At 39.2% G+C, this 11,685-nt stretch overlaps 1 pseudogene; it reads left to right on the top strand.

Annotated features, from left to right (window-relative positions):
- The first annotated feature begins 1,213 nt into the window (after nt 1–1,213).
- Nucleotides 1,214–7,591, top strand: LOC119743199 (annotated as a pseudogene).
- The last annotated feature ends 4,094 nt before the right edge of the window (nt 7,592–11,685 follow it).

Here is an 11,685-nt window from a genome sequence, read left to right as displayed (position 1 = left end):
TGCACCCTTCATCGCAGACTCGCAGATTCATCATTGATCTGGCATCCGTCTTTTTTTTTTTACGAGACGCATACGTCTCCCGTAACGGAAGCCTAATAACACCTATTGTCTCTTCTTATTAGACAACTCACGCTTTCTGAGTAGCTGTGTGGAAATTTCATAATCTTCAAATTATTATAACAGACGAAGCCGTAGCTGGCTTCGAATTTTGGAAAAACCCTTTAAACCACTTTTTTTCCTGGAGGGCGCTGTTTACGCTGAAAACTAGTTTTTCCTCTTACTTAAGGGGAAGATACAACATTTGCAAACATCAAAAAATGAAATGATAAAATTATCACGAAATACCTTACTGGATTGTTAAGGAATGACAGTCTGAAGCATCCTGTAAAATCGTGGCTCCTGGTGTGCTGACATTTTCAAGAAACACTGTATTTTTCCAACACTGGTCAGCCGACCAGCGTTGGAGAAAACTGGATTTTTTCAAAAACTGCTCCTAATTTTTTATATTTAGTTATTCCGCATTTTCTTTGCAGTTGATTACACACCTGTAAAGGGGTACAAGCCAGCTACACCGATTCTCTGAACTTACAATTCCCCCCAGTCTATAAATTGCTCCGTTTCATCTTAAGTGGAGTCAGGGAATCAGACTACAAGAACATGATTGGGTTTCTTGGTTTTTCCAGCATCTACAACCCCAAAACGTGAAACAAGTCAGTTTAACAATATTTGCTATACCATACTAAGCCTCCAAATCCATTTATTTCTGAAAATTGCAGCAAAAGCAAATGTTGTACATTCCTTTAATATTTTCCCCCAGAATGTATTTATGTGATTATTCAAGGCAAAGGAGTTATTGAACATGGCTATTCATATGGTAGGTACCCAAGAGATTCTGAAAAATTATTTATATTTTTTAGTAGGACACCTCGTCGTAAAAATAAATATAAAAAAAAATAAAAAAAATTAAATCGCCCAGTTTCCGGACACTTCACAATACTGAATGGCTGCTGCTCGCTATGGCTAGTGCTAGGAGGCTTTTTCGGAAAGATTCCCATATCTGGCCATCACTAATGTTTTCCTTCAACGACTTATCAGCCATCAGAAAGTGATAATAATAATATGTCCTAAAAAGGGCGATCGTGAATTGAAGGGTCCGGTTCCTATAAGGGAACATTCCCCTTTAAAAATTATTAGACCTACCAAACTAGTTGGCGACATTCTCAATCAACAGGTATGTCATAGATAGAGGGCAGGGTTTTTTTTTTAGGGAAAAACATGCGACCAGAAAATCAAGATGGCGATCATCATGCGATGTACCGTGAGCACGCACGGTGTGCTGAATCGCAAGGCACAAACCGCGCAGGAAAATCATGTTTTCTACCCCTAGAATCTGTTCAGAATTGCAAAATGGGTCTCACTAGAATGAATTGAGAAAAGTCTGTTTTGATTGTAAAGGTGATTTTTGAGCAAAAAAAACATATTTTTGACTCTAATTCAATCAAAATAAAACAGGGGCCCTTCACTTCACGATCAACCTTAAAAGTCAAATTTAGCAGGGAATTTATTGGGGTATTTACTGAGAAAACACACATTTTCAGACCAGTCTCATTCTGCACAGGATGACATTGACAAGTGGCCGGATACGGGAATCTTTCCATTCCAAAAAGAACATGCTTAGGGGGAGTTAGGGTCCTGCTTTTTGAAGAAAAAAAAGGAAGCGGGAGGCCCTTGTTTCTCTGTCCTCCAAAATGGTCGCCCGACAGGGCTATTTTTCAAGATGGCTGCCATTTGGGGTTTTTTTTAAATGGCTGCCATTAAATTCAGAAAATTACATACCAGCTTTATATCGAAATGTGTTTATAGCTCCATGATGCAACAGATACAATGCAAGAGGCCAAAATTTAAAAAAAAAATGGTTAAAAAAAGAGAGAAAAAAAATAAAAGGAGCGAAAGGAGGCAGCCTCCAAAAAGGAAGCAGGCAGAGACGCTTAATATGTTTTTGTTTTTAATTTTTTTATTTGGCCTAATTTGTTCCCCCCCTCCACTTTGAAAATTTCTGTGAAGGTTTTGATTGAGTAGAAAATGGGGTTTTTTTTACTGATTTTATCGGCATTGCTGTTTTATACATTTACATATTTTTTTTACATTTTGTACATCATACATATAAATTTGATTGTTGACATTTTTTCTCAATTGTTTTTTTTTTTTGCAACTGTGGGCGCATCCATCAGTGCGGATGAAAGGCGCTGAGGCAGACTGGACGCCCATACAATGCACAGACAGGGAGTGTAGCCACTCCTTGATGAAGGCTCCGCATCTGCACTGTCCATTCTGCTCCCAGGACAGTCTCTTCACTGATGAGATTCTCCTCAAGGCGCACTACAGGGTTAAGCACGTGGATAAAGGCATCAACTTTGGGGGTGAGTTTGCATTTGGGAACAAGACCAAGCGCTCGCATACTTGTGACTGGATCCCCAGAAATAAGTCTTAGGTTTTGAAAGGAAAATGTTTTCACTTTCTCTTCACAAGTCATGCTACAAGATGACTTGTGGTCCATGTTTGTGAAAATGTTTGTGAGTTGAATTAAGATAAGTTGAAGGTAGTGGACAGCAGGACAAGATAGTGGCATTTGTGGAAGTTTTATGAAATTGACAGATACCTGGGCTGGTTATTCTTAGCAGATACCAGTGTTTGATAGACTCAATTGTCACAGGCCATGCCCAAGCGCCGGCTGTGTCTCAGGAAAAACTTTGCATCCGGCCTGCCTGAACAAGAGTCCTAACTCAGGTCAATAGCTTACTTGTGCCTCTTACAGCAAGAGAACCATATAAAAAGATCCATATTTCTTTTTTTTTCAAAGTGCATATGGCTGTCAGCTTTTGTCAAAATTGCCAAACCAATCCTCTACTGTATTCCTCCCCAGATCTTAAAATGTTGCGGTGTTGAAGATCCTGCATCGTCCACGGCATCATTCACGGCCTACGTCCCCTGCTGGGATGGCGAGTGTGAAGATCTACTTTGCACCCATAAAGAAGCAACGACCAACGAAGACAGGGATGAAGCAGCCACTGATCTTTTTGGTAGGCTAAACGAGAAACGTAGGCAGAGATGGACAGAGACTGTGGAATCGATCAATTTCACCCATTCCAGCTGTCGGGCATGGCAAACCATCAACAACTCACGGGTAGGTCCACAACCCCAACACAATGTCCAATTACTGCAAATTCCATCGCATCTCAGTTGTTGAGCAAGGGTCACTTCCCCTACGTGGACAAGAACTTTACTAGAGCCACGTCGGCGAGAGTCAAGGAGCTACACCATGCGCAGGGGTGTGATCAAAACCTTTCAGGCGACTTCACGGCACACAAACTCCAGTTGGCCATCCAACGGCTAAAGACCGGCAAGGCTCCAGGCTGTTTGCCACGCATGCCCACAAGCTGCTCACGACATCGGCAGACGTCTCTAAGGCCGCCTGGGTAAAAACCAGCTGGAGAGTCCGGTAGACCTCAGCAGAACTACCTAGGCTACACCACTTCATAAACGACCCTATGTCTGGTCAAGACCTCCCACGAAAGCAGTGGACGACCCTCAACCGTCCGAGGGCTGGAGTCGGACGTTATGGTGCATCCATGAAAAGCTGGGGACTGGCAGACAGCACTTCCTGCGACTGCAGAGAACCAATCCAGACAGTAGACCACATCATCACCGCCTGCCCAAAACACCGGCCGCCTGATCAACCTGGAGGATGACACACTGGCCTGGCTCACCCTGACAGAGCTGCAAGTCTAAGGACATACATGTACGACAGAAGAAGAAGTCCTAAATTAACAACGCAATCTTCAGGTGTGTTCTGCGCGACATCACGCAGTACCACGAATGCGCGCGCCAATCTCCATAAAAGGAGTTGTGTACATCTTACTTGCAGGCTGGACACTCCATTATTTAGCTATAGATGAAAAAGGGGTGTTTAAAAAACATGAAGTGAATTTTTGTGAACAAAAGCAGGGTTTTTTGACCAAAAAGTATTTATGAATGGGAATAAATATGTGCTTGGTCGGTATTAATCACTCTGTTTAAAACTGGTTGGAGTCTGGGTGCTGATAATTATCGCACTTTCGGCTCGGATTAAAACCGACCAAGCACACATTTGTTCCTTTTAAACAGTAATAAGCTGATCAATGTTTGCACATGTGGTTAAACTACCATGGTTCACTCAGAAAATGTTGTAAATTCCTGATGCTTGAATTCCTAAACTCATTGGACTTATTTATAGCTTTAACCATAACAGAACTCAACCCATCAAACCCCAACGACATGTTTTGTTGGAATCTGTCAGGATGGGTACAGTACCCCTAAACTGACAGTCTTTTACATTGGGTTGGCACACCTCCAGAATCAAAGTCAGAAATATGTGTGTGTGCAGTTTCCCATATGGTGTTGGAATTTGCCAGGATGGGTATGGTTCCTAGTAAATCATGCTAGGGATTTAGGGTCAAAAGACTCTCTGAAATAAATTTCACAATCAAACATTTGACTCAAGTATCCATTCTTTTGAGAATGATTAGACACACCTTTTTGGTTTAATGTGTTTGAAAATGCACTTATTTTTAACCTTCACAGTTTCAGTGCTGCTTCAAGACAACTGAGTATGCCGTTGCTGTGATGTAATGGTCCCCTTGTATAATCTGCATGAAAAAAAAAACCATTAAATAAATTTAATCAGTTTGAATTTATGTACCTTGTGAGCAGGTATGGTAGTTCAACAAGGATTTGGGTGGATTATGTCAAATGCCAACACTTTGTGCCTTTTAAAACAATTAATTGTGAACCTAAATTTATCACTGTACGTTTGTGTCGTAAATTGAATCTTTTGCAACCCTGCAGGTTTTAGTCTCATTTTATCCACCTTAACGACTTCACTCCACTATTTTACCCAGGATGTCAACCAGATCTTCACCACATACACTGACCCAGCACCCAACAGTACCAGCCTGGTAACACACCTCATAGTCCCCCAGTCACAGCAGCCATCGGAGACAGACACATCATCCCCGGGGCTATGAGCAGACTGACGGGCAGCAGCCGCAGATCGAGTACCAGTACGCCTGCATCAATGATCCGAGCCAGAGCACTGCCAATGGGGAAGGTAAGATGGTAAGAATATTAACCCTGACCCTCCAAGAATCCTGCAGCATCTACCCAGAGGTTAAGGTGGATAATGCCACCAGCAGTGAAGGATAATTAGAAGAAGCTGACCAAAAAGCCAAGGGGGAGGCATTTGATGCAAGGAAGAACTCTTCCCCCCCCCCCCCCCCCCCCCTCCACCCACTTTGTTTTCAATTGATATATCGTGAATCCATATGGAAGAAGGGAATGGGTAGACAACAGCATGTTTAATACAGTTGTCTTCACTCCTGCACTTGTTTGGTCAATAAAATAAATAAAACAACAACCAAAAGTTCAGCATTTTTTTAGGGGGTTGGGGTGGATGAGGGCCAATATTGACAGAGGATTTTACAAATTGAAATTACAAGGTGCAAAGGGTGTGCCATTGGTGTTATTTAAGTATATTGAATTTTGGAGGATTCAGGAAGGTTCTAAGCAACAAAAAAAATCTAATAAGTCAGGGTCGCAGTACATTTTGAGAGCTGACTTCAACAATTAATTAAATATTGGCATTTGTCCTTCACCTTGCCCACCTAATTTTAGGAATAAGGTTTGAAAAAGTGAGGGATTGCTTGCACCCAGTTACAAGGAATTACATGTTCTTGACACACTGCATCACTTTGGACTTTCTTGCCTGTATCCTGTTTTTACCGCTACATATCATTTGTCCCATTCAAGCGCAACACATATGTCGACCTTTCTACTCCATAAACTCCTCCCATCATTTGCCCTCTTTGTGTAGCCCACACCTGGAGTGACCTTTTGATGACCGACTTTCATTATTACAGGAATTATTATCCAGGATAATTACTCAACCTTTCCCTCTCGTAAACAGTTGTCCTTATTGAGATACCAGACGAAGGAAGCAAAGAGGATTTGGAGGACAAGACTTGCTACACAGAGCACAACTTGTCGCTGCTGCTGCAGGAGAAGGAACGTCTGGAGAAGACTCTTGAGCAGGAGCGGACCACGTGGGCCCAGACAGAGCACAGGATGAAAGGCACTATAGAAAGGCTTCGTACAAAGGTGAGTGGGCATTCCATCTGGTCTTGGTCTAAGAATGAGTTTGGATCTTGTTGCCTGCATGCAACAGGTACCAAGGGCGTCAATCGCTTCTCAAAAGTGGGAGGGGGGACATACCTTGATCAGAACTAATGCAGGCACACTAATGCGACTGCGTTCTTTCAGTGGTCAGATTTCTGTCAGGATGCCAGCTGTCATGGCTGTGGACGATCATGGTGTGCACTGTTGTTGTCATTGCTCTACATTTTCTACACGTTCTACGCTACACGTTCTACGTTGTTTTATGCGCTGACGCTGCTTATGATAAATGCAGACAAACCGTTGCACACATTTTGTACACAAGCTCAGATGTGTCGTTTATCCTTGTGTAGAGGATTCGTGGTTTCACTCAAACTCTAGTTGCACTAAATAACTGGGTAACAACACATGTGCCTTCTTAAGCATTCATGCTCCAACTGCACACATCATGAAGTGCATAAATGTCAGACTTTGGTGTGCGCTGTCATGGTTGTGATTGGTTACACATCATGGGGCAGAGCCTAATGGATTGGTCTATTAAAATTCCATCTGTAATCAAATAATTTCTCTGCCCATCCGTCTTGCCCTCCAGGTTGAGTATTTGTCCAACACAAACATGTCACTCAAGCAGCAGCTGTCCATGATTCACACGTCCAGTTTGAAACATCCAACCAACGACAGCGAGAACCAGTCCATTTTGCAAGAGTTACTGCAACACATGTCTGAGGAGCACACCCAGCTGCTGCACCACCATCTAGCACAGCTACGACTGTACGCTCAGGCCTGCGCATTATCCAAATCAGCCCCCGAGGAATCTGCAGCTGAATCTACAGTCTTGGTACCAGACCTGGCTGACCAATCACAGGACATCTCACACATGGCCATGATGTCGTCCTCGGAGGGCACCCTTGGGAACATGGAGCAGACAGTCGTCATGACGATAACGTCTGAGGAGGATTCGGAGCCGCTCGGCAACATCGTGGATAACCCCGGAGATACTGTGGGACATTACTCCTTGACTTTGGATAAGGACGTTCACTTGTCACCAAATGACATTCCATACCAGCTGACAAGCGAGGGACTGTCACCAAGACATGCCACCTCTGAGTCGGGTCACGTTTATCAATCAGGTAGAACTCATTCACATCACAACACAGGCTGTGATGTCACGCAACAGGATTTTCACAAGAACAAAAGTTGAAAATTGGTTCTTTCCAACAGCATGCCAAAAATATTCTGCCCCGATGGCTTTGACAAAAGAACGTTTGATGACAACATGTCAAATGAGGGACCACCATTAAAATGTGGGAGAACTAACAGCCTGAAAGCCACTTAACTAAATAAAACCGGACATATTTTGTAAATAGTGTACACTCAGTGTTGTCTTAGGGCTTAGTTGGGGGGGGGGGGAATTGAACTAATGAGTTGAGTCTTCATGGAGGTTTGTCTTACCTGAATGAAAAATTTTACCAAAGCAACTGGCCTTGGTCTCTCCTATCTTTTCGAGTTCTCGATGGGCAAATCCCGAATCCGCTCAGTGAATGGGCGTCGTTGTAGGCCCAAACAGATCCATGTAGGTCCTCAAATCTATTACTGAAACATAAACGATGCAATTATGATTAACATTGAAACATTTGGTCATATGTATAAAAACTAGCATTTGCTTTTTTTTTTACTACGTATTTTTAAGCATAACTTTTATTTGCATGAATAAAAATGAGAGCAAATGCTTTCACTATTTGCTTCAAGCTAAAAGTATTTGCTTTTTTACTTTTTGGCTTTTGCTAGACTAGAAGTGTGGACTGGTTTCAAACTTGAAAAAAATATGAATTTCAATTGACCTCAAAATTAATAAAATTTTAAAATCTAAAACTCCAACTGTGGGACTTGAACCAGCAACCTTCAGAAGTTCAGATTTAGGGTCATCAGTCCGTATTACTTGATTAAGCACAACTTCACACTATTTTGTGGATACAAAATTAACTGTAAAGTTTCAATTGACCTGAAAGGTAGTAAAATTTTGAAATCTAAAATTCCCAGCGTGGGAATGAACCTGCAACCTTTAGATTTATAGTCAGCAGTCTGAACCACTGCACTAAGCATAATTTCATGCTTTTTAGTGGTTACGGAATTAACTATCAAGTTTCAATTTACCCAAAAGAAATAAAATTTTAAAATCTAAAATTTCCACGCTGGATTTGAACCCACAACCTTAACATTTAAAGTCAGCAGTCCGTACCATTGTACTTAGCATAATTCTACTGTTTTAATTGGTTAAAATATTAACTATGAAGTTTCAATTTACCCAAAAATAAATAAAATCTAAAATCTAAAATTTCCAACCTGGATTGGAACCCGCAACCTTCAGATTTAGAGTCGGCAGTCCATACCATTGGACTAAGCATAATTTCACACTTTTTTGTGGTTACGAAATTAACTATAAAATTTAAATTTACCGTAAAAGACATACAATTTTAAAATCTAAAATTTCCACCCAGGATTTGAACCCACAACCTTCAGATTTAGAGTCAGTAGTCCATACCATTGGACTAAGCCTAATTTTACACTTTTTAAAGGTTACGAAATTAACTATAATGTTTTAATTTACCCAAAAAGTAAAACAATTTTAAAATCTAAAATTCCCACCCTGGATTTGAACCCACAACCTTCAGATTTAGAGTCAGTAGTCCATACCATTGGACTTAGCATAATTTCACACTTTTTAGTGGTTACGAAATTAACGATAAAGTTTAAATTTACCCAAAAAGAAATAAATTTTAAAATCTAAAATCCCCCCCCCCCCCCTGGAATTGAACCTGCAACCTTCAGATTTCGAGTCAATAGTCCATACCATTGGACTAAGCCTAATTTCACACTTGTTAAAGGTTACGAAATTAACTATAATGTTTTAATTTACCCAAAAAGTAACAAAATTTTAAAATCTAAAATTCCCACCCTGGAATTGAACCCGCAACCTTCAGTTTCGAGTCAGAAGTCCATCCCATTGGACTAAGTGTAATTTCACATTTTTTAAAGGTTACGAAATTAACTATAATGTTTTAATTTACCCCAAAAAGTAATAAAATTTTTAAATCTAAAATTTCCACCCTGGAATTGAACCCGCAACCTTCAGATTTAGAGTCGGCAGTCCATACCATTGGACTAAGCATAATTTCACACTTTTTTGTAGTTACGAAATTAACTATGAAGTTTAAATTTACCCAAAAAGAAATAAAATTTTAAAATCTAAACTTTCCACCCTGGATTTGAACCCACAACCTTCAGATTTAGAGTCAGTAGTCCATACCATTGGACTAAGTGTAATTTCACAATTTTTAAAGGTTACGAAATTAACTATAATGATTTAATTTACCCAAAAAAGTAATAAAATTTTTAAATCTAAAATTCCCACCCTGGAATTGAACCCACAACCTTCAGATTTCGAGTCAGTAGTCCATACCATTGGATAAGTGTAATTTCACAATTTTTAAATGTTACGAAATTAACTATGAAGTTTCAATTTACCGAAAAATAAATAAAATCTAAAATTCCCCCCTGGAATTGAACCCGCAACCTTCAGATTTCGTGTCAGTAGTCCATACCATTAGACTAAGCCTAATTTCACACTTTTTAAAGGTTACGAAATTAACTATAATGATTTAATTTACCCAAAAAAGTAATACAATTTTAAAATCTAAAATTCCCACCCTGGAATTGAACCCACAACCTTCAGATTTCAAGTCAGCAGTCCATACCATTGGACTAAGCATAATTTCACACTTTTTAGTGGTTACAAAATTAACTATGAAGTTAAATTTACCCCAAAAGACATAAAATTTCAAAAACCAAAACTCCACCCCTGGATTTGAACCCACAACCTTCAGATTTCAAGTCAGCCGTCCGTACCATTGGACTAAGTGTAATTTCACACTTTCTAGTGGTTACAAAATTAACTATCAAGTTTAAATTTACCCAAAAAGAACTAAATTTTAAAATCTAAAATTCCCCCTCTGGAATTGAACCCGCAACCTTCAGATTTCGAGTTGGTAGTCCATACCATTGGACTAAGCCTAATTTCACACTTTTTAAAGGTTACGAAATTAACTATAATGTTTTAATTTACCCAAAAAAGTAATACAATTTTAAAATCTAAAATTCCCACCCTGGATTTGAACCCACAACCTTCAGATTTCGAGTCAGTAGTCCATACCATTGGACTAAGCCTAATTTCACACTTTTTAAAGGTTACGAAATTAACTATAATGTTTTAATTTACCCAAAAAAGTAATACAATTTTAAAATCTAAAATTCCCACCCTGGAATTGAACCCACAACCTTCAGATTTAGAGTCAGTAGTCCATACCATTGGACTAAGTGTAATTTCACAATTTTTAGTGGTTACGAAATTAACTATAATGTTTTAATTTACCCCAAAAAGTAATACAATTTTGAATTCTAAAATTTCCACCCTGGAATTGAACCCACAACCTTCAGATTTCAAGTCAGTAGTCCATACCATTGGACTAAGTGTAATTTCACAATTTTTAAGTATTACGATATTAACTATGAAGTTTCAATTTACCCAAATATAAATAAAATCTAAAATCTAAAATTTCCAACCTGGATTTGAACCCGCAACCGTCAGATTTAGAGTCGGCAGTCCATACCATTGGACTAAGCATAATTTCACACTTTTTTGTGGTTACGAAATTAACTATAAAATTTAAATTTACCCTAAAAGACATAAAATTTTAAAATCTCAAATTCCCACCCTGGATTTGAACCCACAACCTTCAGATTTAGAGTCAGTAGTCCATACCATTGGACTAAGTGTAATTTCACAATTTTTAAAGGTTACGAAATTAACTATAATGATTTAATTTACCCAAAAAAGTAATAAAATTTTAAAATCTAAAATTCCCAGCCTGGAATTGAACCCACAACCTTCAGATTTCAAGTCAGCAGTCCATACCATTGGACTAAGCATAATTTCACACTTTTTAGTGGTTACGAAATTAACTATGAAGTTAAATTTACCCCAAAAGACATAAAATTTCAAAAACCCAAACTCGACCCCTGGATTTGAACCCACAACCTTCAGATTTCAAGTCAGCCGTCCATACCATTGGACTAAGCATAATTTCACACTTTTTAGTGGTTACAAAATTAACTATCAAGTTTAAATTTACCCAAAAAGAACTAAATTTTAAAATCTAAAATTCCCCACCTGGAATTGAACCCGCAACCTTCAGATTTCGAGTCGGTAGTCCATACCATTAGACTAGGCCTAATTTCACACTTTTTAAAGGTTACGAAATTAACTATAATGTTTTAATTCACCCAAAAAGTAATACAATTTTAAAATCTAAAATTCCCACCCTGGAATTGAACCCACAACCTTCATATTTCAAGTCAGTAGTCCATACCATTGGACTAAGTGTAATTTCACAATTTTTAAAGGTTACGAAATTAACTATA

The sequence above is a fragment of the Patiria miniata genome, unplaced genomic scaffold (assembly GCF_015706575.1).
Source record: "Patiria miniata isolate m_02_andy unplaced genomic scaffold, ASM1570657v1 HiC_scaffold_6, whole genome shotgun sequence".
Taxonomy (NCBI): Eukaryota; Metazoa; Echinodermata; class Asteroidea; order Valvatida; family Asterinidae; genus Patiria; species Patiria miniata.
The sequence above is the reverse complement of the archived record's forward strand: the minus strand, read 5'-3'. Positions and strand labels throughout refer to the sequence as shown.